Consider the following 27,332-nt stretch of genomic DNA (forward strand, 5'->3'; position numbering starts at 1 on the left):
AGTTTACATTTTCATAAAGATTTCCCTCTAATATTCCCTATTTCCCTACCACTCAGGTTTGAAAAATAATAACAATTATTAAAATTAAAATAATAAAATAATAATAAAATAATAAATTAAAAATAATAACAATTAAAGGTTGACAATTGAGAGTCAACCTTTCCACTGAAACAGCTAAAAATGCTGGATTATTATACATTTTTTAAATTGTTTCACTTTATCAATGGCCAGGAAATTGAAATCTTAATGCCAAAATCTAGGTGAAGTAACATAGGTAAGTGAACCACAAAGCCCATTTCATCTTGAGACTATTTACCCATTTGTGATCTTCAATTTTAGTTCCCATATCTTTTTGGGAGAAAAGACACAGGTAATAAAACTTAGCTTTCTTCTAAACTTGAACTTCCTAAGGTCATATATTATTAACCTCAGAATGAAATTGTAAGAAACCCATCCTTCACCAACTTCCTCATTCTGCCACCTGTAAGAAGAAGAGAATTTCTTATCTCCTGCCCCTGTTCTACTGATGAGGAGAAAGAATAAACAAATGAGGAAAAGGAAAACGGAAAAAAAAAAGGATATCCTGTGAGATATCATAACCATAAGACAAATTTGAAGTCAAATTCACACTGGAGGAATGATGTGGAAGGAAAAAAAAATCAAGGCAACATTCTGTTTAAAATTAGCATTGGATTGCCAGCATCCCAAATCCTGGAAGTAGGAAATATAAATCATCTTGAGAAGTAGAGGAAACTATTTCACAATCAGGTCTGAAATAATTCTCACTAGTAACATTCCAGCGACTATAAGCATGTAATACATGCAAGGGATGTCAAACCAGAATTTCATAACTAACAAAAACAGACAAATAAAAATGACACTTTTAATATGAGGAAGAAATGAGAATAACATAGTACAATTTGAGACAGGCAAACTCGAGTTGCCATGAACAAATCCTATCAATAGGAAATTCTATAGTGTATAATTTAAGCAAAGTGGCACTAATTTCAATGAAGATGATGATAAATAAGTATAAATTTTAGATGATGAATAAGGATAAAGGTAAATAGATATTCAATTAATTGTAAAAATGTAATAATGTCTTAAGAATTTATAAGTTAGAGTAGAAGTAACTCATGACAGCAAAATATTATAAACTGGAGGGAATAGGATTAAATTCTTCCAACATTCCTAAAATATCGAGAAGGAGGATAGAATTTTTTTTTTTTTGGAGGATAGAATTTTTATAAAGTTTGGTCTGGTTAAAATTTCTATAGTAATCACTAAAAGAAAAAGAATAAATGGAAAAAAATGATTTGAGTGAAAAAATTTTAATGTAATCAATCAACCCTCCCACCTCAAAAAAAAAAAAAGGGGGGGGTGGGCAAGGAAGAGAAAAAGAAAAAATAAATGATGAATCAAATAATCAATGATGTTAAATAATAATCCAGAATGGGCACTATTTCACAAATACCAGATTGACAAAAATTCAAAACTACAATATTAATACACCACAGAGGATATAAAACAATAAGACAATTTATATATTACAACAGATGTGAGTATCAATTGGTATAATCACCTTGAATGCAATTTAACATTAAGTTATAAAATTTAACATGTCAATGGCTTTTAAATTAGCACATTAAACTTAGGTTTATACCTAGAGTAGCCTTACATGTATGCACCCTAAAACATACCTGAGAATACCACTGTTTGGATGAAACAAACTGCAAATAACCATCAAAAGTATAACTGATAAAAAAGAGGTTATAGAGTTAATACAAATAATTCTATACTTCTGTAAAAATGAATTAATCAGTGCTTCATTCAATTATATGGATGGACATTAGAAACAGCTTTGAGAGAAAAAGACAATGGATTCATTCTATACGAAGTCCCCAAAACTTAATAAATTATGTACTCACTAGTGATATAAACCCAAGTAGGAAAGGGGTGCGTGGGCGGCTCAGTCAGCTGCTTTCTGCTCAGATCATGATATTGGAGTTGTGAGATTGAGCCCTACATTGGGCTCTGTGCTCAGCTCAGAGTCTGCTTGAGAATCTTTCCCTCTCTCTCTTCCCTCTCTTCTTCCCTCTCTCTCCCCCGGCACCCTCTCTCTCCTCTAAAATAAATAAATCTTTAAAAAAAATTAGTAAAATTCTAATAACAAAGTAAAAATTACAAGCCTGAAATTCAGGTTATGGCTAAGGCTGAAGTGGAATGGGATTAGGATGCATATACCAGACAGTTTTTTTTTTTTAATTTTTATTTATTTATGATAGTCACACACAGAGAGAGAGAGAGAGGCAGAGACACAGGCGGAGGGAGAAGCAGGCTCCATGCACCGGGAGCCCGACGTGGGATTCGATCCCGGGTCTCCAGGATCGCGCCCTGGGCCAAAGGCAGGCGCCAAACCACTGCGCCACCCAGGGATCCCTATACCAGACAGTTTTAATGTTGCAATTCTTTGAAATGGATTATTATATTTTTATCTTTAAAGTTTACTCTTTAATTAATATTTTATATCTAATATTGAAGAAAAATGAAAAGTAGAAATTTATGTATAAAATAGAAGTTAGATGTGAAGTTTATGATTTTGTGGAAAAGACTTTATTAACAGAATCAGGGCCCCCCTGTTTATCCAGCCCCCCCACAAATGTTGTGAACATTTTTATATTAATCCAATACTTTGGCCTGTGCTCACCAGCCTTCCTTCTTTCTCTTTTCTATCGTATATCTTTTATCTATTTAACTATGTGTTTATTGATAATTACAGATATTCTAAGAGCTCTAAAGCATATGACAAAATGTATTTTTATTTTTGGAAATATATATAAACAAAAGAATGATTTTTCTCCCATGTGATGCCATTGCTCTTACATGTTTTAATTTCCTCTATAAAGTTTTATTTGCTGCTGTTTGTAGCATTACAACTCAAGAATTATACATTGACTGGCTTTCTCTTTCTTTCTTCTTTCTTTCTTTCTTTCTTTCTTTCTTTCTTTCTTTCTTTCTTTCTTTCTTTCTTCTTCTTTCTTTCTTTCATTTTCTCTTTCTTTTTTTTTTTTCCAGAAATGTTTTTCTCCCCTTAGTATAAATTTTGAGAGTTGGAGAATCAGGACTTCACATGCATTAAAATGTGATGTAAACTCTAAAGCTTTGTTTGTTTAGAGATTTTTTTTTTTTAATGTATTCTGTGGCTGTTCAATACATCCCACATCTTTCAACTTTTCTCTTGTAAAATGAAAGATTATCATTTTATAATGTATCATTCAGTATTTAGCTGTTTTCATTTATCTTTATTCTTTTCTGATGGGCAAAAAAAAAAGAAAAAATGTATAAGCCTTTCACAAAAGAACTTTAAGTTTTATACTATTTTTTGGCATCTAAAGAAGTTGAAAGGAAACTAGAGCATATCCAATACTTTACCCCTAGGTCAATGTGAAACAAGTATAAAATGATTAATATTGGAATATAGTTGTTTTTAAAGCTAGACACTCTTTTGTTTTGTTGGCTTTTAGTCTAAATAAAAATAAAATATTCCAACAGAATGTAATCTATACACAGAATGTCAATGTTTTGTTGGCAGAGTTGTTTCTTTTCATGTTTTGGCTATTTTATAAAATCTCCAAGTAAGTGTAAAATCTTAATTTTATAGGTTTTAAGACCCTCTGTACCTCATAAGCAGTTTTAAAATCCATTTGATGAAAATAGTGTGGAAAATACTCAAGTATTAGAGTCCTACAGTTGATTAATCTCCATCAAAATATTAAGGAAGACACTTCTGCTTACAATAAACAGGCTTGATTGAAACTGAATATTAAGCTAAGTTTATCTCAATCTTGGAACATCAAGATGATCCACATAACAGAAAATCACCAACATCTCAAATGCATGTGTAAGAATTACTCTGCCAAAGAGAAGAGCACAGTCCAATATGACAAAGACTTAAGGAAGATCAATGATGAGAGAGAGGAGAAAATGAATCCAAAAAATGGAAGAACTTAAAGAAAAAAAATGTTAACTACCTGAACAGGTTTTCAAACAGAGTCAGAAAGACAAAGGAAGGAATTACCTCCTTAAAATAATACATGCAGATTATTACACAAGAACAGAAAAGCATAGCAAAAGAAAAGGTATATTAAGATAGATTATAAAGAATTTTTGAAAATAAGTCATAATTTTAAAAATAATTTTAAAAATATGAAGCAAATTAGTTAAATGAACATCATTCATGACAGAATTGCTGATTAGATAAATGATCAAGGTGAGGAATTCTCCCAGAATGCACTGCAACTACAGGTACAGATAAAAATGAGAAATGTCCAACAAGTCAGAGTCATGCATCTAATATGATTTTCAGAAGGAGAATAAAACATAGGAGGAAAGATAGATAATTACCTTCTAGAGCAAAAAAAGCCAAAATTTCTCTTATGAAAAAACTCAGTGAGTGTTGAACAGAATATTGAGAAGGAAATAAAAGAAAAAAGGAAAAGCAAACACACTGATATAGTGTATCTTGAAAACATTGAGATTCACAATAAAATTCTAATAGCTACAAGAGCCAATGACAGATTATCAATAATGTAATGAAAATTAAACTATTTGTATCATATTTTTAGCAGCAATATTTGATACAAGGAGAAATGAGAAAATGTTTTCAAAGTGCTGCATAAAAATTCTTTACACATAAAACTCCATATCTACATAAATTATCACTCAAAAACAAAGATGTAATACAGACTGTTTTAGACTACAAAACTAAGAATACGTATGAGTAAATCATCCTTTAAAGACCCATTTGTGAAAAGCTATTACAACAAAATGAAAAATAAAGTGAATGTGAAAATAATTACAATACATTTTAATTCTAAATATAAATAATAAATTACACATATGAATACAATATGTATGGACTTAAAACTGATAGCAACGTATATTGATAGGTGACAGAAAGATACAAAATTATTCAAAGTCATTGACTTTCTAAGGGAAAGGAAACCAAATCTGATTCATTCCAGAATATTTTAAGAAATAAAAGTTCCTATATATTAAACATATGGCAAACTCCTGGAAAAATAGATATGGGATGTAAAATTTTCAAATCAAATAAAAATCTTAGGGGAAAAAAAGAAACACGGTAAATATATACTTTATGGAAAGCTACCAAAATATAATTATTCATTCAAGAAGTGATGAGGACTAGTATCATTTAGTAACTTAAAACAGTCCTAATAACACACAAAGAATAATTCTATTTTAAACCGCTGAGCCACCAGAGCTGCCCAGAATAATTCTATTTAAAAAAAAATCAGAGGGATCCCTGGGTGGTGCAGCGGTTTGGCGCCTGCCTTTGGCCCAGGGTGCGATCCTGGAGACCCGGGATCGAATCCCACGTCAGGCTCCCGGTGCATGGAGCCTGCTTCTCCCTCTGCCTGTGTCTCTGCCTCTCTCTCACTGTATTCCTATCATAAATAAATAAAAAATTTTTAAAAAATCTTTAAAAAAAATCAGAGACTATTGGTCTCTAAAGAACATGAACATATTTGTGAAGAACATACTTCTCTATTTATTTTTACAGATTCACAACTGACAGGAAATTCTGCACTCTATTAAATGCTTATCAAGATCTTCATTTTCTTCACTTGACAAATTAAAAACAAAAAATTCTAAAACCAACCTTAAAAATGGTCATTACTTTCCACAGCAGCAACACTCGAGTTACTTAAAATAAATATTTAAAAAAGAATAAAAAATAAAATAAATATTTAGAAATGAACACCTGGAAACCAGAAATTTAAAAATTGTCCTTTATTTGTAAACTAGAATTGATGTTGTAAAAACCCTACATGCATACCGCCGGTGTGCTTACTTACAAGAATACTGCCCATGATTTGTGTGTGCCTAAAACCTGAAGGTATAGATTTTCAATATGAAAAATTGGAATCCCTCAATCTGAGTAAAGACAACCCATTAAACTACAATTTCTCAGGAGAAACTTCATAAGAATGAAGCAATAGGATTTTAAGACCTGTGGGCTTCATTCCATCTGAAAAACTGCCTTGAATTTAGCATTTCTTATTCTCCTTATGGGTAAAATAACTGGGCCACCACAGAGCTATTTTAATCTTCTTATTAAGAGTGACATCACCACTGGTTATTTAGTAATTATCACTTTCTATCATGTTATGTGAAAAGTGTATTCTTGGGTGCTTGGATGGCTCAGTCATTTGAGCGTCTGACTCCAGGTTTTGGCTCAGGTCATCATCTCATGGGTTGTGAGAAGGAGCCCCATAGGAAGCCCCTACACTGGGCTCTGAGCTCAGTGGGGAGTCTGCTTGAAGATTCTCTTGCTCTGCCCCTCCCCCCATTCACCTGCACACTCTCTCTCACAAATAAATAAATAAATCTTTTAAAAAGGTGTATTCTAAATTAAAAGTCTTTGTATATCAAATCTAATGGAATATAATTATTTTGGGGATGTAATTTCTTTCATTCATGCAAACACAATTAGCATCTTTATTGAGATATAATTCATATAACACACAACTAATTCATCCATTAAAGTGTGTCATTATATGGTTTTAGTATATTCCCGGAGTTGTGCATTCATTACTACAATCAACTTAAAAGATTTTCTTTACTCTCCCTCCCAAATCCAGCTCTGCTTAGCTATCACTCCCCATCCTCAACCTTCACCTCTTCCTCACCTTTAGGCAACCATTAGCCTATTTTCTGTCTCTATAGATTTTTCTATCAGGGACATTTCAAAATGTGGTTCTTTGTGTTAGGTTTTTTCACTAAGAATATTTTTAAGGTTCATCTATGTTGTAGCATAAATCAGTACTTGATCTCTTTTTTTGCCAATATTTTTCATTGAATGAATATACCACTTATCCTTGCATTTATTGATAGATACTTGGCTTGTTTCCATTTTTTGTCTATTATGAATAAGACTGCTATGAATATCCATGTGCAAGTTTTTGATGAAACCCATGTCTTATTTTCTCTTGAATATATATATATATATATATACACATATAGCTAATATGTTTTACATTCCTACTAGTAAAGTGTGCAGTTTCTCTGCATTCTTTCCAAAACATGTAATCATCTGTAATCAGTCTTTTTTATTATAGTCATCATACTGGATGTGAAGTATTGTCATTGTTCCTTTGATTTGCATTTCCTTGATGGTCAATAATATTGATTTTCTTCATACGCCTTTTAGCCACTTATGTATCTTCTGTTTTCAGATATTTTTTTCACTCTTAATTGAGTTATTTCTTTTTTTAGTTATTTTAATTTGTCTTTATATATCACATAGGCATATACATTATAAGGTTATCCCCAAATTCTCAAATCTTAAAAATTCATCTAAAGGTGAAGCTTGGGGGCAGCCTCCATGGCTCAGCGGTTTAGCACCGCCTTCAGCCCAGGGCCTGATCCTGGAAACCCAGGATCGAGTCCCACGTCAGGCTCCCTGTATGGAGCCTGCTTCTCCCTCTGCCTGTGTCTCTGCCTCTCTCTCTCTCTCTCTCATGAATAAATAAATAAAATCTTTAAAAAAAAAAGTTAAAAGAAGTTTTTAAAAAAATCTTTAAAAAAATAAAAAAATAAAGGTGAAGCTTGGGTTGACTATTTTTACAACATGGAACAAATTTCTCCCATAATACATTCTGATACAGTTTTACAATACATATTTTAATCAATACATATTGACTGATTAATATTTCTCAGAATAAATAGTGAAATTGTTTAAGTTACCATTATAATTTCTACCAACAACTATTTCTCTTTCCATTATCCCATATACGGCTCTCTTAGTACTAATCAATGATACTTTTTTTTTTTTGGTAGAAGTTCCAAAAGAGTTAATATTTCATAATGAACTTATAAAGTGTAGTTACTTTTTAAAAAGCTAACCAATGAATTTTAATAATCTAACTTATTTATAGTTTTACGTCATTTAAATTAACCAAAGCTATGTATTAACATTGTTCACTGCCTTATATAAGATATTATAAATTTAGAAAACATATCTATTTTCTTTTATTTTAATTCAGAATAATATTCTTTAAACATTTTGATTATTTTTTCACTATGGTATTATCTATCCTTGGGACTCTATATTCCTTAAACTCTTGCCTAATTCCATTTTTTTTTTTTTTTGCCTCTTTCATGTCTCTCTGTTAATTTTGTAATTTCAAACTTGGCCATTTCTAACTAACAGAGATTTTTTTTCCAACTTGTTAAGCATTCTGATCATCTGTTAACTATCTCAGGCCTCTGTCTTCACAAATATCACGTTTATCATTCTCCTAGTATCTTAATTGATCCAAATATAATTGAGATGTACACTCTGCATTTCCAATGACTGCACTCATGTCATTCCAGCGTATCAGACCACATCTTCCCTTTTAAAGTGTAATTCTTTGCACAATGGACTCCTCTGGGAAATACAATTTAAATGTGGAGGTTTCACCAATTTAACTCCATAGGAGCCAATCATTTTGGAAACATCAATAGCATGCTTATCTGATATAAACTTTTAACTTGTATGTGTGTGTGTGTGTGTGTGTATTTCTTTTCATAATATAAACAAACCATAAGTATTTATTAAGCACTTATGTCCCCTTAGCTGTACCTATATTCCACAAGAGACACAGAAATTTCGGAAGATCTCATCTCAAAAGCCAGTGTTGAAGAAAGAAGAAGAAAGAAAGAAAGAAAGAAAGAAAGAAAGAAAGAAAGAAAGAAGAAAGAAAGAAAGAAAGAAAGAAAGAAAGAAAGAAAGAAAGAAAGAAAGAAAGAAAAAAGGAAGGAAGAAAAAAGGAAGGAAGGAAGGAAGGAAGGAAGGAAGGAAGGAAGGAAGGAAGAAAGAAAGAAAGGAAGGAAGGAATGGAGGAAGGGCAGGTCAGAGCCTTAAGAAAGCTTTTTTTAGTTCTTAAGAATAGTTTAGATGTTAGTATTCTCAGCCATCACACTACTCTGTCCTTTCAATATTTTTCTAAATATGACTTACAGTGCTTTTATTATATTTTGAATTTATATATGTACATAAAATATAAAATTATATATAATATAGATACACACAATCTATATATTCAATAGAACATGTGGCCTGAAGAAGGCATGTTTGGTTGGATGTTTTACACTGAGGGTTTTGATTATGTTAAATAGATCCTAAAAATATATGATAAATCAATAAATAAGAGAAATAAATCAATGGGAGCTTGAATAGTCAGAGAATATTTTGCAGAGATGGTGAGGCTTACGAAGAACTGAGAAAGATGTTGAAACTTAAAGAGTTGGAGAAAAAAGTGGAAGTGAAAGGAATTCCAGAATGAGTCACAAATTGAGCAAAATAGAGCACGAAAACCTATGGAGATCTCATGGAATTGTGGAACAACTGTGGAGACTAGAGTAATGGTTGTATGTCGGAAATTAAGTTAGATATATTATATGAAATTAAATTATAAAACAGTCTTAAAACCAGGTAATTTGGACCCCTGTGGTAGGATAAGGGAGTCATTGAAGATTCTTACCCTGAAGAGCAGCACAATAAAAGCAGTAGTTTAAAGAAAGACTACTTACCATATTTCTGATAGTTTTCTTTCCTGAAGGTATGTGTAGAGTGAAGAATTTGAGTCTGAGAGATAACTAAATCTAAAGCTAAATATTGTTTTTATATCTGAAAGTTTAACTTAGCCCAGATTTTCTGGGGAAAAAATATATATGCATTCATATATTCACTAAACTGTTCACTACTTCACATTTCTCTTTACTTATACCTTGCAGTTTTATTTTCTCTGAAGGATAAAAAATGCATATTTTTTAAAAAAAATTAGCAATATATAAATAAGCAGAAGTTAAAAATAAATTCTTGTTGCTTTCAAGGAAAATGCTGCCACATCCAAACATAAATTCAACAAAGGGACTCTACAAGAATATATGAGAAACGTTTCAAAAAGGAAATCGGGATTATTTAGTGAGTCATAGAATATGCATTAGGTATAGTCATTCCATGAATCAGGGAGGGCTTTACAGTTTGTATTACCTACTGGGAGCTTAGAAAGAGAAAACAAAACTGTGAAGAAGAACTGATGAATTGGTTGCGTTTTAGGGATGCATGAGGCAAGAGAACATATACAGGAAGCAATTTTAAGTTATCAGAGAAGTCCAGTGAGATGCTTGGGAGTCTTCAGGAGAGTGAAAAAGGGAACATGTGAAAAAATTAAAATAGATCAGATCTTCAAAAGGGAACAGGCGTACAGCAGAAAGCAAGAAATTATGATGTATTACTTTATATAACACTAATGATGGTGCAGAAGTAAGTGGTACATATTTCATTTCACAAATAAACTCTTTAGAAAATGTTAATCTTATAATGTAACACAGCTAATAATAGTGACACAATGAGGGTGCATTGAAAGAGACTCCCCAGTTACTACTGGTGGGAATGGAAATTCCAATAAATTTTCTGTTGGAAGTTTGGCAACTTATATCATGAGTCTCATGCATGTTCGTGTCTTTTGCCACAGTAATAACATTCTGTTAATTTTCCCAGGAATTAAACACTCTCTCACAGACACATGCACACAATTTATGTGTACCGATATTCACTGTAACATTATTTATAAGAATAAAACATAAAAGTAATATAAATGTTCAGCAATATAAGAAAATATTTATGCATGTTATCTAACATCTATGTAATAGAGTACGATGCAGCCTTTACAATCATGTTTAATGAATATGAGACCAGGGAAATGCTTAAATACTATAAAACACAAAAGGCAATATGAAGAGAAAATAAAGTGTTCAGCCAGTGCCATTTCAAGAGAAGTGAAAGGTTTATAGACTGCTTGTTTTTAATTAAAAAAAAAAAAACTCCTTGCTTTATTACATCCCATGGCAAACATTTCTTTTTAATTAATATAGCTCAGATTATTTTATCCAGTACATAAATGTCAATAAGAAAATGGCACTACATTCTAGCTTCTATCACAACGTTAAAAACTAGGACTATTTATGAAGTTGCTACATAGGGGGGCTCTTTTTTTGACTATGTAATATGTTCACTGTATGAGAGATTACTAATTTCATTTATCAATCTGTAAAATACGACATTTAGAAAGATATGGATGCAGGAACAGGGGTCAGAGAGGTAAAATCCCTTACCCCAAATCACACAGAGATTTAGTAGTAGATCTAGCTAGCTCCTATCATCCGTCATTGAATCCCAGGTATTATTTAACACATTATTTTTTTAATTATATCTTTATTTTGTATAGTCATTCAGTATCAATGGAAACTTTATATGTAATATACCTAATTTTATCAAAAATTTCCCAATCACAGGATATTAACTCTGTCTTAGCATCAGAATAAAATGAAGCATAGTTTTTTTTGTTTGTTTGTTTTTTGTTTTTTAATTCAAGTTTAAAGAGTTTTCTGAATTTAGGAATTATAGTGATAGATTTCATTTCCTATACCATGTTTAGGCGCTTGAATAATTCTAAGATTTTGTCTACATTTCCTCTTTGGTGAAACAGAGTTTCGTTTTATTCCATTAATTGAACTTCACACTGCTAAAAGTTAAACATCTGTGTTAAGAATCATCCAGAAGTTTTTGACAGATGTTCAGTGTTTGGATTATACTAAGACAAACCAATATAGCCTTGACGCTATGATCTATTATGAAAGACTTGGTCATATCTGCTGTCTTTAGTTGCATTGCCTGGTTTATAACAATCTTATTCAGGCCCATAACTGCTTTCAAAATATGTATATATACACATATATACGTATTTTTTTAAATACTTTTAGTACAACTGGGTTTTCTAATTTAATTTAGAATTGCTACCAATGCAAACACTTCAGTGCAGCTCATGGGCTTCATATGGCTAATACTGCTCATGCTCAGGCAATAACTATGAACAGTATACCTATAAATTACTTTTCTGATTAACAGCTGAGAATTTTATTTTATCCCAACTCTAATACAATTTCTGATTTTAGAAATATAATATGTTAGGAGAAGAAGGTGCTTTGAAATCTAGCATCTCTAGTAATCCATTTAATGCTACGTTTATTAAGTACAGTTGGCTCTCTGTGTTATGCTGCATCCAGGGATGTTGGGATGACTTCAGTGGCCCCCTTCATTCCCACCACTCAGCCCTTACTCTATGCTAAGCCTACCTCCCCTGTGAGCAAAAGATTTGCTCTTGGCTTGTACTGGTGAGGTGGGACAAATTATATAAACAAGGAACATATCTAGTAATACCAATTTCACAAATGTATTTCAATGCTAGACCATTCTGTCAAACTAGCTGTGTGCTCTTGGGCTCTAACATTGTTCCTAGTGCCAGAGAAATCCAGACTACTCCCATGTTGGCCCTATCCTGGCATGAATATGCACCTCTTTTCCTGTCAGGAGTCCCCTATACTGACACATCCTCTGGCAGTAGTCTGGCACTTCCACAAAGCACCTACTTGGGCACAGATATCTTCTTGCTGCATTAGAGGGAAAAATATGTCCAAAATATATGCACATATTACCCACCCACATCTCTTTAAGCAGTACCTCTATTCACCCAATTATTGAACATCAAATCTAGAAGGTGACCATCATCTCTCTCTTTTCTCCAACCCCTGTATCCAGTTGATCGGCCAGTTCTTTCCAAAAGTCATCCCAAAGCAGTCTTTTTTTTTTTTTTTAACTTTTTCCATTGCTACAGAGGTAAAGACCTTCATTTCTTTTCTGAACTATTAGAATCGCCTTCTAACTCCTTTCTCTTTTTTTAAGATTTACTGATTTATTCACGAGACAGAGAGAGAGAGGTAGAGACACAGGCAGAGGGAGAAGCAGGCACCTCACAGGGAGCCCGATGTGGGACTCGATCCCGGATCCTGGAGTCACTCCCTGAACGGAAGGCAGACGCTCAACCACTGAGCCACCCAGGTGTCCCTCTAACATCCTTTCTTTTCTTAAAAATTCTCCCCTCTGATCATCTCATTTCAGCTAACATGATTTAAAACAAACAAACAAACAAACAAACAAACAAAAAACATATGTTCAGATCCTGGAACTGCCTTCCTTAAAATCCTCCAATGATCCCCATCACATAATTACCCTGGTTTATGTCCAAATATATTACCCTATATTATAAAGCCTTCCTTGGTCCTGCCCTGGACTGTGTCTCTCACCTCTCTGTCTCACTTTGCTTCACCCACACTGAATTTCTCTCTGCTCTTTATTGAGCCAAACTATTTCCTGCCTCATGGCCTGCACTGATTGTGAACCTGAAAGAAGATCTTCCTCTTGACCTTCATAAGGCTAACTAAATACGACTTGAGACTTCTCTTAAATATCTCCTTTTTAGAGTCTAGCATTCCTTACTCACCCAATCTATAATAATTTCCCATTCACTCACAATATCACTGTAGTATTGTTATTATCTTTTGGTACATTTTTATATACTTTTGCATTTATTGCTTACTTCTTTTAATTAGTATGTGAGCTCTTCTTTAAGGACCTGTCTGCCTTCTTTACTACCATATTTTCAGTTTCAAAACCTATACCTCTGAAGCAATTTAGCATATACTCCTATAATTAGAGTCCTCTGAAAACGGGACTCTGAGGGAAAAAGAGAAAGAAGGAGGGAGAGAGGATGAATAAAAGTACAGAGATAATTTGGAGAGAAAGCTCTTTGCTGCAGTACAGCTCTAAGGAACATTCAGGAAGCCCATTGGAGAGTCCTTGGGCCAAAGTTGCCCAACAAAGGAGTCACGATCCCCATGAATTGGCCTTCCTTAGCATTCCTGCCATGCTTAATCATCAGCTGAATGCTGCCGGAGGGAAGTGCAGCCTCAGCACCAATGGGTTGATGAATTTAAGAGCACAGGTGCTGGGCTGTCTGGAGAATTTTCTCCCTGAGGTTGGAAATCTGAAAAGTGCATTCTCATGGCCACCACAGAGGGTATAAGGGCTAACGATCTTATTTCTTTATACACAGGGTTCCATATACTCCGTACGTATGAAGAGGAGTAGAGTTAGTGAAGGGGAGACATATTCACCTATGCACAAACATGCACACCCACAAACTACTTAATACAAATATAACTTTTACAAAAAGAATTAATCAGATATAATGAAAAAGATGGAAATGACCAAAAACACATTAAAATGGTTTTCTTGGAGCAGTGGAACTAACAGTAATTTTTATTTTCTACTATTTCTTTTTGCCCTCTATCTGTCCAATTCTCTTAAAAAAATACAGTCTCCCATAAAAAGCAGGAAGACTGGTTAAATGAATAAAAAACAATGTGGTAAGTAAAGAAATATATGAAGAAAGTCATTTTTTCCCTTTCACATCCATATAAAATCACAGAACCTTGAGGTTACAAAGCTCCTAAAATATTGTGTCTTAAATCCAAAGATATGGAACTCTATTTAAGTATTGAACAAAAGAAATTCAGTTGAATTTTGTCCATAGAATAAGAGAAAGGTAATTGTAAATAAAAAAAAAAGTATAAGTAAATATAAAACACTGAGTTCTGTCATTCAAGAAAGGGTGATTAGAATCCAGAGAAACGTATAAACAATTTTAATGACAATAAATTAAAAGGTAATGTGTTTATCTGGTTCTTTCTCAATATCTATGAGTATTATATTCACTATATTCTTTTTTTCTTCTAATTTTTATTTAAATTCTAGTTAGTTAACATTTACTGTAATATTGGTTTCAACAGTGGAATTTATTGATTCATCACTTACTGTAACAGTGCTCATAACAAGTGTCCTCCTTAATCGCCATCACCCATCTAGCCCATCCCCTGCCCACCTCCCTCCATCAACCTTCAATTTGTTCTCTATAGTTAAGAGCCTCTTACGGTTTGCTTCCCTGTTCCCCCACCCCCTTTCCCTATGTTCATCTCTTTTGTTTCTAAATTCCACATATGAATGAAATCATATGGTATTTGTCTTTCTATGACTGACTTATTTTGCTTAGTATAATATACTCTACCTCCACCCAGGTTGTTGCAAATGGCAATATTCCATCCTTTTTGGTGGCTAATATTCCATTATATATGTACACTGTCTCTTCTTTATCCAATCATTAGTTTGTGGACAATTAGAATTTTTCCATAATTTGGCTATTGCTGATAATGCTCCAATAAATATCAGGGAGCATGTGCCCCTTTGAATTAGTATTTTTGTATCCTTTGGTGTAGTACGATTGTTGGGTCACAAGATAGTTCTATTTGTGACTTTTTGAGGAACCTCCATGCTATTTTCCAGAATGGCTGCACCAGTTTGCATTCCCACCAACAGTGTAATTGTGTTCCCCTTTCTCTGCATCCCTGTCAACACCTGTTGTTTCCTGATTTGTTAATTCTAACCATTCTGACAGGTGTGAGGTGGTATCTGGTCATGGTTTTAATTTGTATTTCCCTGAAGATGAGTGATATCGAACATCTTTTCACATATCTGGGTACCTGGATATCTTCTTTGGAAACATGTTTATCTGTATCTTCCGCCCATTTCTTAACTGGATTATTTATTTTGATAAGTTCTTTATACATTTTGGATAGTAACTTCTTATGATATATATCATTTGCAAATACTTTCTCCCATTCCACGGGCTGTCTTTTGGTTTGGTTGATTGTTTCCTTTGCCGTACAAAAGCTTTTTATCTTGATAAAGTCACAGTATGAGGTACTAGAGGTTAGGACTTTAATGTATGAATTTTGAGGGAACACAACTCAACTCACTAAATTATTACTTATTGTTTATGTGAAGTTCAAATTTAATTAGGTGTCTTGTATTTTGTCAGACAATCCTACTAAAATCCCAGAGTTGTTCATCTAACCTATAGTTTCATGTGTTTTCATTTGCTTTTGCATGTTTTAGGATGTATTTTTTTTCATAGATGGTTTTAAAAGCCCTAGAAGAAATTATTTTATTTGAAATATATATTCCATTCATATTGGTAATAAGAAATTCCTTTAATTTAAAAATAAATGCCTATTAATTTGAAAGCAAATACTTGAGCCAGTATCTTTTTCTCCTTTAAAGGTTAATCACATGTAAACTAGATAAAATAATACCATACTTAATTCACCTTCTGCATGCTCTTCCATTGATTAAAACAAGAGACTCTCTTGGAATACTTTAATATCTAATCACCAAAGAACCCAGTCTAATGTTGTCAGCATTACCTACTTTAATTATCTGAGTTTGTAAAATCAGAAATCTTTGACATTATATTTAAATAATAATCTGAACAGAACAAAATTTATGCTAAGAATACTTTTTCTATCTTTAGTAAATTAACAGCTCTGAGTTTTCTTTACAATTCTGGTTTGCTTCTATAATCTCAGCTAAGGTTCACTTATACTTAGGCATTAAATATAATCTTGGATGCAAGAAATATTAACTTGCTTTGAGCTGCAGATGCTATCATTATTTTTTTATCCAGACCTACTTTCTTGGAAATAAGATTTCTCAGTCATGATTTATTTTATATTTTAAATATGTATGTATTACAAATAATATTAATATTAGGACAGTAGGATTTTGTGGTCACTATCCCAAAAGCTAATATCACTATATGTGGCCCTCATTCTATATTTATCATCAATTAAGTCTGTTTACAGGCAATCCAATGTCAGTTATAATAAATGGAAACAAAACAATTATAGAAAGCACATATAGGGAAAAAAAAAGAATTATGTGTGATAAACAGTTTATTAAACCAAAATTTTTAGCAGCAGTAAAAAGAGCAGGATTCTTGGAATGACAGTCTGAAGTTCTCTTATCAATACTGATACTTAATAGCAACATTGGGCAAAGACAGACTCACTTAGATTTGGATCTCTTTTATAAATGGAGATAATAGTTCCCATTATAAATTGGTCTAAGAACAAAATGAAATAAGGTATTAAATATTTTAAGGCTCTTATGGCAGTAGTTATTTATGCTATTTGTGGGGGGGTGGGGTCAATGTCATACTGATAGAATTATCTCTTTATAATTTTAATTATCCACAATCTTCTTTGAGTCTACAATTTTAATATAATATGAAGATAATTATATTAAATAATATTATCTCAGAAACTGGTAATTATTGATTATAGGATTTGGCAAGATAAAATTCAATTCTGTGGGGTTTTTTTGAATAACACATTTAAAACATGTAAATAATCTTTGGGATTTCTTTGTTTTTTATTTTTATCTAAATTTATTAGTCATTTGTTTTCCGCAGGGGTGCTTTACTTAATGTCACACCAGAGAATATGGCATTAAGTAAAATTCTTCTTATAAAAGAATGACACACAGAACTAGAGGAGTATAATCATAACAAAAGAAAAATTAATAACACGTCTCTGTGTACCTTGCACTGATGAGCTCTTATTATGTATCAGATATTATACTAGGTATTCTATGTAATTTCCCAATAAAGCACCACAAAATCCAGGAAGTAATTATTATTTTATTTAATTTGTTGATAGATAAACAAGCTCTTAGCCAATCCTTTCCTCAAAGACAAAAGCTGGTATTGGGAGTAAAGGATTTTTCCAAATCACTTGCAATAAACAGTATGTTGAGCTAATAAGTGTAGATAGTATTTGATGCCATATCTGAAATCTGCTTTTTTTAATGTTATAAAAGTAAGTCAGCAATTTTTTTCCCCAAATCTTTGGCAACTTGAGTAGGAAGCAGTTGTGTAAGTTGTACATAGGACTTCTTTGCTGGTGATTCATCGAGAGGCAAATATAAGTTAAATTCAGAGAGTTAACAATGATTAGTCTGGAATAGCTCCATTCTAGAGGTTGATACTGCACAAAAATGACTTATGTAGAGCTATACTCACTTTGCAAATTCTATGTGTTATAAACCCACCTGTTACAAACCCAGAGATATTTTTATTGAAGCCCTTCAAGTGTGTAGGGATAGGTTCTTATTCCCATAGCCTTACAAAAGGCCTAATTATGATTTGTATTATTCTCTTAGGATTGTAATTATAGAATACTACAGACTAGATGATTTAATACACAGAAATTTATTTTCTTACAGTTCTGGAGACTGTAAGTCCATGATTGAGGTGCCAGTGGGATTGATTTCTGGTGAGATCTCTTGTTGGCTTGCAAATTGCTGCCTTCTTGCTTTGTCCTCCCATGGCCTTTCTTATGTGCATAGGGAGAAAGAGAGTGGTCTTCTGTCCCTTCTGCCTCTAACAGCAGCCCTATTAGATCAGGGGTCCATCTGTATGACTTCATTAATTATCTCCTTAAAGTCTCTATCTCCAAATTAAGTCACATCAGAACATTAACATATGAATTTGAGGGGAGTGAAGGACTCAATTTGCCTGCAACAGCATTTCATTGTATCTCCCATTTCCTAATTAGCATTTATTACTCTCCATTGTTTTACTCTTTAATAACAGGATGATAACACTGCTATCAAAAATAACTGGATCCTCTAACAAAAGTTGATTTAAATATGTATAAAAGCATAAGAAGCAACAAACAATAATTGCAATTGCTGTAATGGGATTTTGGTATACATGAAAATATTCAAGAAAATATTCTTGAATAGCAATAACTATCAAACCAAAAAGATGAAGAGTAACTGTGGCTTTTGATATAGCATTTGGAGGTTATCTATGGAAAGGGAAAACACTTTTTGAAGTGTCAAAATATGTCCAGAACATCTAGGTTGATGTGTTCTGCTGACAATGAAATAAACTTACATTCCCTTTAACTATTCAACAAGAGAGATAACTAATCCTTCATTCAGTAACTCATTATGCATTGTCATGAAACAGATAATACAATTTCCACAAACCTCTTTTGATTTCATGTCAAACAAATTCTCTTAAAGCCATTTAATAAACAAACAGACAGAAAAAGCAAACCTAAAACCTCAATTTGTGTAATCGATTACTTAGAGCCATCTATTATTCTTCCCTCAAAGCAGATGTGTATTTGTATCCAATTGAGGAAAGTTCCCAAAATGAGGTTTAGATAAATCACATATTAAGAAAGAAATTAAGACAGCAGACTTATTTGATATTTAAAATGAAAATTAAGAATATATTAAATTATTTTGCATATTGAGAATCAAAAATAAATTTAATTATATTAGGTTAAATAAATTAAAATCTGGTAATTTCTTGCAAAGACATTGACACTTTAGGTCTCCAGATAGAGTTTTTTTTCCAAAATGTTTTCTAATAATGCATACTCTAATTCAGTTATATAAGGTCTTTATCAGTCCTCAATTTTACTGTATAATATTTGTTACTTTTCCTGCCTGCAATGTCCTTTCATATGCAGCCAATATATCTAGATGGCAAACTCTGACTTTTCTTCCAAGTTTGAGCTCAAGAGTGTCTCTTCGGTGAAGTTTTTGAACCCTCTAACCCTTCATGCTTTGCCAGTGCCACTTTTCTTAAGAAATTAAGGCATTCATTTTCTTCTGTGTTTATCTACTGTACCACTGTACAGCAAAGACTCACATCAAATTCATCTTTATTTCACTCCTGCCTAGAATAGGCGCTAGTCCAAAGTCACAATTTAATATTTGTTTCAGAAAGTACAACCCACCAAACGAGTACAGGCTTTTTATCAGAGAGAATTGCAATGAATCAGTCTATGCCAGGTTCTGAATTTGTTGTCCTGAACAAGTTACTTGATGTCTCAAAATTTTAGTTTTCCTGTTTGGACAATGGGGGACACTATACTACTCATATATTGTGTTATTTTTTTATTAAATGAGGTTGTCTAGGGGCACCTGGGTGGCTCAGCAGTTGAGCATCTGCCTTCAAATCAGGACACGATCCCACAGTCCTGGGATCGAGTCCCACATCGGGCTCCCTGCATGGAGCCTGGTTCACCCTCTGCCTCTGTCTCTGTCTCTGTGTGTATGTGTGTAAATAAAATCTTTAAAATAAATAAGTAAATAAATAAATAAAGTTGTCCAAAGATAAAGAGATAGGAGAGCAAAAGAGGGAGGGAGAAAAAGAGAAAGGAAGAAAATAAGGACAAGCTTAGCATAACTGGCCCTTATGTTCATGATACTTCTATTACTGTTATTATCTCTCTTAAAAGAAAACTTATATGACTTATGATTCCTTTACTTCTCATTATTACTTCAATAAAAAAATGTCAACTTCAATGGCTATATTAATTGTGGCTACTTAGTTAAGTCTGTCTCTTATTATGTTTGCTTGCATTTATGTTATTATGGAGCTTTTGTTTCAGAAAAGCAAATGATAGAATAAAATATAACTATGCTTTTCATTAATTTTATTTAATGAAATTGAATACCAAATTTTTTTCTCTGAAGACTTCTGCAAATAATTTATACGTTCCGAAGCTTTCCAAATAATTTATCAACATGTATATGACTGATATTCTCATGTGTGACCTTCAGACTAGATCTCCCTCTACTATACTATCTCATTAGTTATCACAATTGTAATTAATCAACCATATGATTATCTAGTCAATGTCTACTTGTCCCACCAAATTAGAAGTTCTGAAATGGCAGAGAACATACCTATCTTGTTCATTAGAGTTTCTTTGTTACCTTTTCAAGTTCATTCCAGAGCCACACTTACTCAAAAAATGCTTTGAGAATGAGAATAAAAGAGAAAATAAAACTTCAAATACTTATAAACAACATTCAGTATATCAAAAAGCCTTTCATTTTATTTCATTTGTCAGTGGATTTCTCACCATAGAATGGAAAATTCCCTCTAATCTCATATTATTCAGACTAAAAGATTTACTACTTTAAGGTAAAAAGTCTGAATCTCTATATTAGCCATATGAGTGAAAAGAAATGATTTTTAAAATTTGATAACAGATGATGAGATAAGGAACCAATTGATCAGACAAAATGTTAATCTTATCTAGTGTAAGAGTAGAATTAGAAATGATAGAAGAGGAATGATGAGTTAATTACAAGAAGAGTCAATGATCTAAGCAGCTGTACACCTACCACCATGATAGTTAGGCATTTTGCAAGAGATAGTACAATGAATAACAACTTCAGTAAAAACAGCAAAAAATTATTCCAGTCAACTTGTAACCGTTAGATTTGTCCAAAGATGAAATGAGTTTTCAAATAGTCAATGTGTTCACATTGGTTGTGCAAGACCGTTTTTGGAGAGCTCAAGCATAAGTTTTCCTTCTTTGATAAAAAGTCTTCTTTCCATTCCTAGGAGAGCATAAATCTTCCCCAGAAACATCTAAAAACATAATAGAGTAATGACATAAATCTCAATGGCTCTGACTATTCATTTGTGTTAATTAAAGATAATAGAAGTAGCAGCAGATTTTAAAGGCTGGAAAATCAAAGAGATTTTAATACATGTCCTAATAGTATGCCACTCAGTGAAAAGTTATCAGAATAATGTCCACCCCTCAGTAATTTATTAGTGATTAATTATAGGTAATTATCTAAAAAGACCTGCATTTTGCTATTTTTATCAGGTTGTTAATTTTAGTATTTTTTCATTTCATAAATATTAAACATAATTTCTGATAATTGTTTTTAAGAAATCTTACTATATTTATGATCCTATGCAAAGATGATATGCAAAATTCAGTTACTTACATGTTTCCCAAAACATTACCAGAAATGGAGACAACTACAAAAATTGTAGTTACAAGAAACCTAGAAAATATAAATCTCTCCTAAAATTTAAAGTCTAGTAGATTTACCTTACCATGAAAAGTCTCTAAACAATTATAATTGTTTAGAGTGAAAATTAGCTTTAACAAAACAAAATTGTATCAGCATGCTCCTCCGAATCCAGCATAACATTAATCTGTAGTAGGTGAAAATCACTGAAAAGAAATAGACATTTTGGAAAGCTTGGTTTTTCTGTTTGTATTTTATTTGGTCCAGGTTTATATAACTTTTTAATTGTTTTTATTATTTTAGTAGTGGCTAATCCATTTCAGGGGTTTAGTTCCTCTTTTCCTCAAAGGAGCACTGCATTTTGTTTCAGGCAGCAGTTTAATTACTGGCTAGTCATCTTGAACTTATGTAGGTTTCCTTTTATCTTTTGTTAAGGCAGATTTGTCAAAAGACCAAGGTATTTGACAATCCCATACATAATTTGGCAAGACTCAGAATACAAACTATATCCCCTATGAATATGTTCGGATTTTCTTTTAGAGTTCCTTAGAATGGATCTTAAGCAGGACTTATTCTAGAACATGACATTCCTCCAAAAGTGTGGTCTTTCTGGTGTGCCAGCTGGAATCCTTGGTACTAATAAGGTCTCTCCTCCCATTCTGACTGGGCCAGAATTCCAACATCTCCAGGAACTTCCTAATTTTTAATAAATCTGTCTTATTCTTGACTCACAAGGACTGTGTCCTGTTAAACCTCCTATTGTCTTACTCTGAATCCATGCAGCCCAGTTCATATCCAAGTTCTTGCAGAACACTCCCAATCAGAATCCAACATTGATCTGCTTTCTTCTCTTTAGTACCATGCTCCCAGGGTTCCATTAGCAACGCAATCTCTTGGGACGCTGTCTCTTCCACTTAGCAGGACATCTGTGGGATAGTTCCCTGTGCCATAGCCAGAAAATTAGCCACAGATAGAGATGTGGGCAAATAGAGAGCTCCTAATGTAAATTTCCCTATCCTTCAATGCTCAAAACATTTGCCTCACATTTTGTTCAATGTTACAGTTTTTAATGGCAAATGTACTAAGGAGAGAACCCACCATACTTCACTGCTAGTAATTTTTAGTATCATTTTTTAGGACCATTTTCAAGACTAAGTGAACTTATGAAGCCAAAGTGTATGCAACCCAGCCTCATAATAACAAATGTAGATAAATTTAGCATAACTCACAATTAAAGTCAGTTCCTTTCCTCAAGCTCAATTCTCATGACTCATCTTTTTTTTTTTTTTTTTTTTTGAAATCCAAATATACCAATTAGTAACTTTCAGAAGCCTGGCCCATACTGTAATCCTGATATCTCTTAGTCACATTTGATTTCCAAAAAGTGTCACCTAATCTATTTTCTTCTGCATAAAATAATCACAGATTTACATTTTAACTGGTATTTGTTATTAAAATAATTAAACTATAATTCAATTTCAGCATTAAATCTAATTGAACTGCAATTAGTTCTGTTTAGTACAACCATGCAACTCAACATAATTACTCTACCCTGAGAATTTTCTTCCCTTTGCTCAAACTACTTAAATATAATAAAAAGAAGTCTATGACTCACATTTGCCATCATGTAGAAGAATTAGCCAAGTGGGAAGTTTCAATAAAGAGTTGGCATAGGGTAGTGATAGTTGCTTCCTATGTGACAACTGAATTTCTGGATAATTTTCTGCCAAGTAAACCAAGTAGCCAATTTATTATGTACATGAGTGATTAAATAAAAGCATGAGTTATATTGGGTCAGAACAGGAAACTCCAAAGAGCAACTGATCCCAAGTGCTGGAACTATGAAGAATATATAAGATAATTATAGTCATCATATCACACAGATAAAAATAAAATTATCTGTCATGCAAAATCATGCTTATCCCATCTAGCCCCTTCTGGTCATCAAGGCTAGCATTCCCTTAATGTGAAAGGGGTGGAGTTTGAGCCATAATATGGATGAGCCATCCATAATATGGATGAGCCATGTTGTCTATTCATGTATCAATTCAGGAAATATTTTGGATAACCCACTGTTTTAAACAGAGCAGTTCCTGGGGGAGGCTAGCTTAATGAAACATAATTCCTGTCTATGCTGGCAGGAAGTATAGCCCGGATAAGAGCGTAGACACTGAAGCCAAAATCCTGTGGAGATAGGAAGGTTAGAGAGTAGATCTCAGAGGAAGTGGCACTGTAACCCTTGACAAAATATTTTAGAAACACATTGGGAAACCACAATTCCTTCAATAGTTCATGTGTTACAGTTATGAGGATCAGAAGTAAACTGATTATGTAGTTTTCCTACCAGACTCTCTATAAAAAGAAAGAGAGTTTTGAGAAAAAAAATATATAGTTTTTGGCTAGTGTTGGGGAGGAAATTTCTCTACCTTTCTTGTTTATTTGGCTATTAAGCAAATTAACATAAAACATTAACAAGAAAAAAATAATTTTATGTGTATAGGAACCTCACATACATGAGTGGTTTAAAGAAAGAAAGGTAAAATGAGGTAGATATCAATCCTGAACTAAGAAATGGTTAACAGAACTGGGGGTTCAAAGGGGACAGAGTCAATTCATACAGCAATAAGAAGAGCAGCAGATGTTTGGTAATTAGATGTTTGCCCTGCCATACAGATGGGTCACTCAGATAAATTTTATCTCTGGTAAGAACACATATTCTGGAGGAAAAAAAAAAAAAAAAAAGGTGTTTTTTTTTTTGTTTTTTGTTTTTTAAGTAGATAAAGGAGGGGCAAAAATCTCTTTTGGGCCCACAGAGTCTTACTGCCTTCAGATCAAAATAGTCCACATGCCAAAATGGCACATTCTGGGGAGATTCGGTCTGAATTTCCTTACTAAAGTTGTGTTTATTTTGGAATTATAAAATATAGTGTACTGAAAAGAATCCAAGTTTCAGAACAGCTTCACCTTTGGGGCTGGATTGGAAGACATGGAGATGAAAAGGGCAGGGACAGAGTAACACACAGAGAGATAACATAATATATATACTTTTAACCTTTAACTTTATGGAGTAAATTGTGTCCAAGTATGTTGTAGCATTCCCTAAAGTTTAAAAGAATCATTAAAAAAATAAAAATAAAAGAATCATTTTAAAAGACATATGTTACAATAATTCAATTTAGATAAACATTCATATTCTCATAAATACAGTATCTTGAAATAATGATAATTGGATTAATTAACTGACAAATTAATTCAGTAGATAATAAGATAAAATATTTTTCATAAAGGAAGTTTTAAGCACAATGTGAAGCTTTCATAATATTTCTAAAATTTATCAAATTAGATACTCATGAAGTTTATTTCTTGGGCAACCAAGTTCAGGCCTTATCAATAAGCATCTTAATAGGATCTTCAGCAAAGAAAAACTCATAGGCAATTTTTTATTACTGAAGGATGTCTTACTTGCAATAATAAAGCTTAGTGCAAAAATTCCTTCTTTAAGTAACAATGAACTCCCAAAGTAAAGAAAGAATGTGTGAATATGTACTATGAATTATTACTTAGGAGTGAAAATTTTGATTGGATAACTTTGGGGTCAGTTTTGAAAAAGGAAGAAAGAAAGAAAGAAAAGAAAAGAAAAGAAAAGAAAAGAAAAGAAAAGAAAAGAAAAGAAAAGAAAGAAAAGAAAAGAAAAAAGAAAAGAAGAAAGGAAGAAAGAAAGAAAGAAAGAAAGAAAGAAAGAAAGAAAGAAGAAAAGAAAGAAAGAAGAAAGAAAGAAAGAAAGAAAGGGAAGGAAGGAAGGAAGGAAGGAAGGAAGGAAGGAAGGAAGAAAGAAAGAAAGAAAGAAAGAAAGAAAGAAAGAAAGAAAGAAGAAAGAAAAATAAAGTTCAGTCTTTGATATCTGAGAAGATAAAGAGATGGAGAGAGAAAGGAGAAAGTAGAGAATGGAGGGAAGGAAGGCGGTGGGGGAGAAGAGCCAGACAACAGAACAACAACAACAACAAAAGTAAAAAACAGGAATGCAGTTTATTTCAGGATTTAAAACTCTTAGAAGTGTCCTTTTATCCTTTAGGATACAAGATACCTAGAAATGTAGATGGCCTGTGATCAATGGAATTTGATATATTCTGGGTCTCATAGGGCTAAGACTAATCCAAGGGAATATATAACACAATTTCACTGTTTCAGTCTCAACTTGAGAATTAGTTTTTCTACTAAAAGAAAGTTGTATGTAATTCCAGACGCAAAATGTCCCAGTATAAGCAATCAAGACTTTTCTTTCTTTAAATTTAGAATAATGTTAGACATAATATTCATTCTAGTTGAAAGGAGTAAAAGAAAGACACTTTTGTGTTTATATTTACAAAACATTATTCTTCTTCTAAAGACTTATTAATTTATTTTGAGACAGAGAGCATGAGCAGTAGGTAGGAGCAGGGAAGGGGAGAGAGAATCTCAAGCAGACTCCACATTGAGCATGGAACCAGATGCAGGGCTCAATCACAGACCCTGAGATCATGACCTGAGCCAAAACCAAGAGTCAGAAGCTTAACTGACTGAACCACCCACGCACCCCTAAACTTTGTTCTTAATTATATATCACTTGTTAGTAAGCTTAAAGTTATATTAAAGTAATATAGTTAAAAACTAATCTTCCTTGTTGTATGTCAGAACTTACCAAATTCCATATATAATTTTTGTGCAGTTTTTAATATAGCAATTATAGCTCATTAAGGCAGTAAAAATATAGTAATTTAAGTTTAGGTGTTTCAACAAAACACTATACTTTGGTGCAAAGAAATCACTAATTGGGAAAGCATGCAAATCTGCATTTCAGTTTAACCTGGCTCAAAGGGAAAAAAAGTAGTTTGAACTATCTGGCCATAACCAAAGCTTATTCTTGGTACTGTCAATGCAGGCAAAGTCTTCAGAAGAAATAAATGCTTCCCTCAGTGTTGATGTTATAAACTCCGTAAAAATGAGTGATGTCAGGCATCAAACAGACGGGACAATGAAAGTCAAATCTGGTTTGTGAGTTTGTCCACTTTATGCTCTTGGGAAATTAAAGGACTTACATCTCATATAAAATCCAGTAACATTTTAGAAGCCTTTTTTGTAACTTTCCAGGTGAGAAAAATTATTTTAAATACTCAAGGACAAGTAGCTCTGATCATCTTTTAGGATCATTAACTTTTTCTTCCTATAGAGTTAAATGTACTTTATCCTTCCTCTATGCATCCTTAATGCTACTACCAAGGAAAGAAATTTGATGATAAATAAGATCCAGGCTAAGAATTTGACACTACCATTTAATGCTTTGCTTGAATTGAAGCACTCCTAACTATTCACACAGTAAATCCTTATCCTTTACAGAACAGTTCAAGTTTAATCCTTATTCCATTTTTACTGGATTTTAAAATATTCCATGAATGCTTTGGGAGATTTTGCATTTTTGTTTTGGTTTTTTAATAATTTGAAACTAATCATTTATTTTCAATTTCAGTTCATGTATTTTGAATATTTTCCAGGCTTAATAATCACACACAAATACACATAAGCAGAAAAAGATTCAATGGAAAGAGAGTTGAATGGACAAATAGTATAATTATGCACTACAACAACAAACCTACACATGTATGCACATACACAAGCAGAAAAAGATAAACTG

The sequence above is a fragment of the Vulpes vulpes genome, chromosome 14 (genome assembly GCF_048418805.1).
Source record: "Vulpes vulpes isolate BD-2025 chromosome 14, VulVul3, whole genome shotgun sequence".
NCBI classification, from domain to species: domain Eukaryota; kingdom Metazoa; phylum Chordata; class Mammalia; order Carnivora; family Canidae; genus Vulpes; species Vulpes vulpes.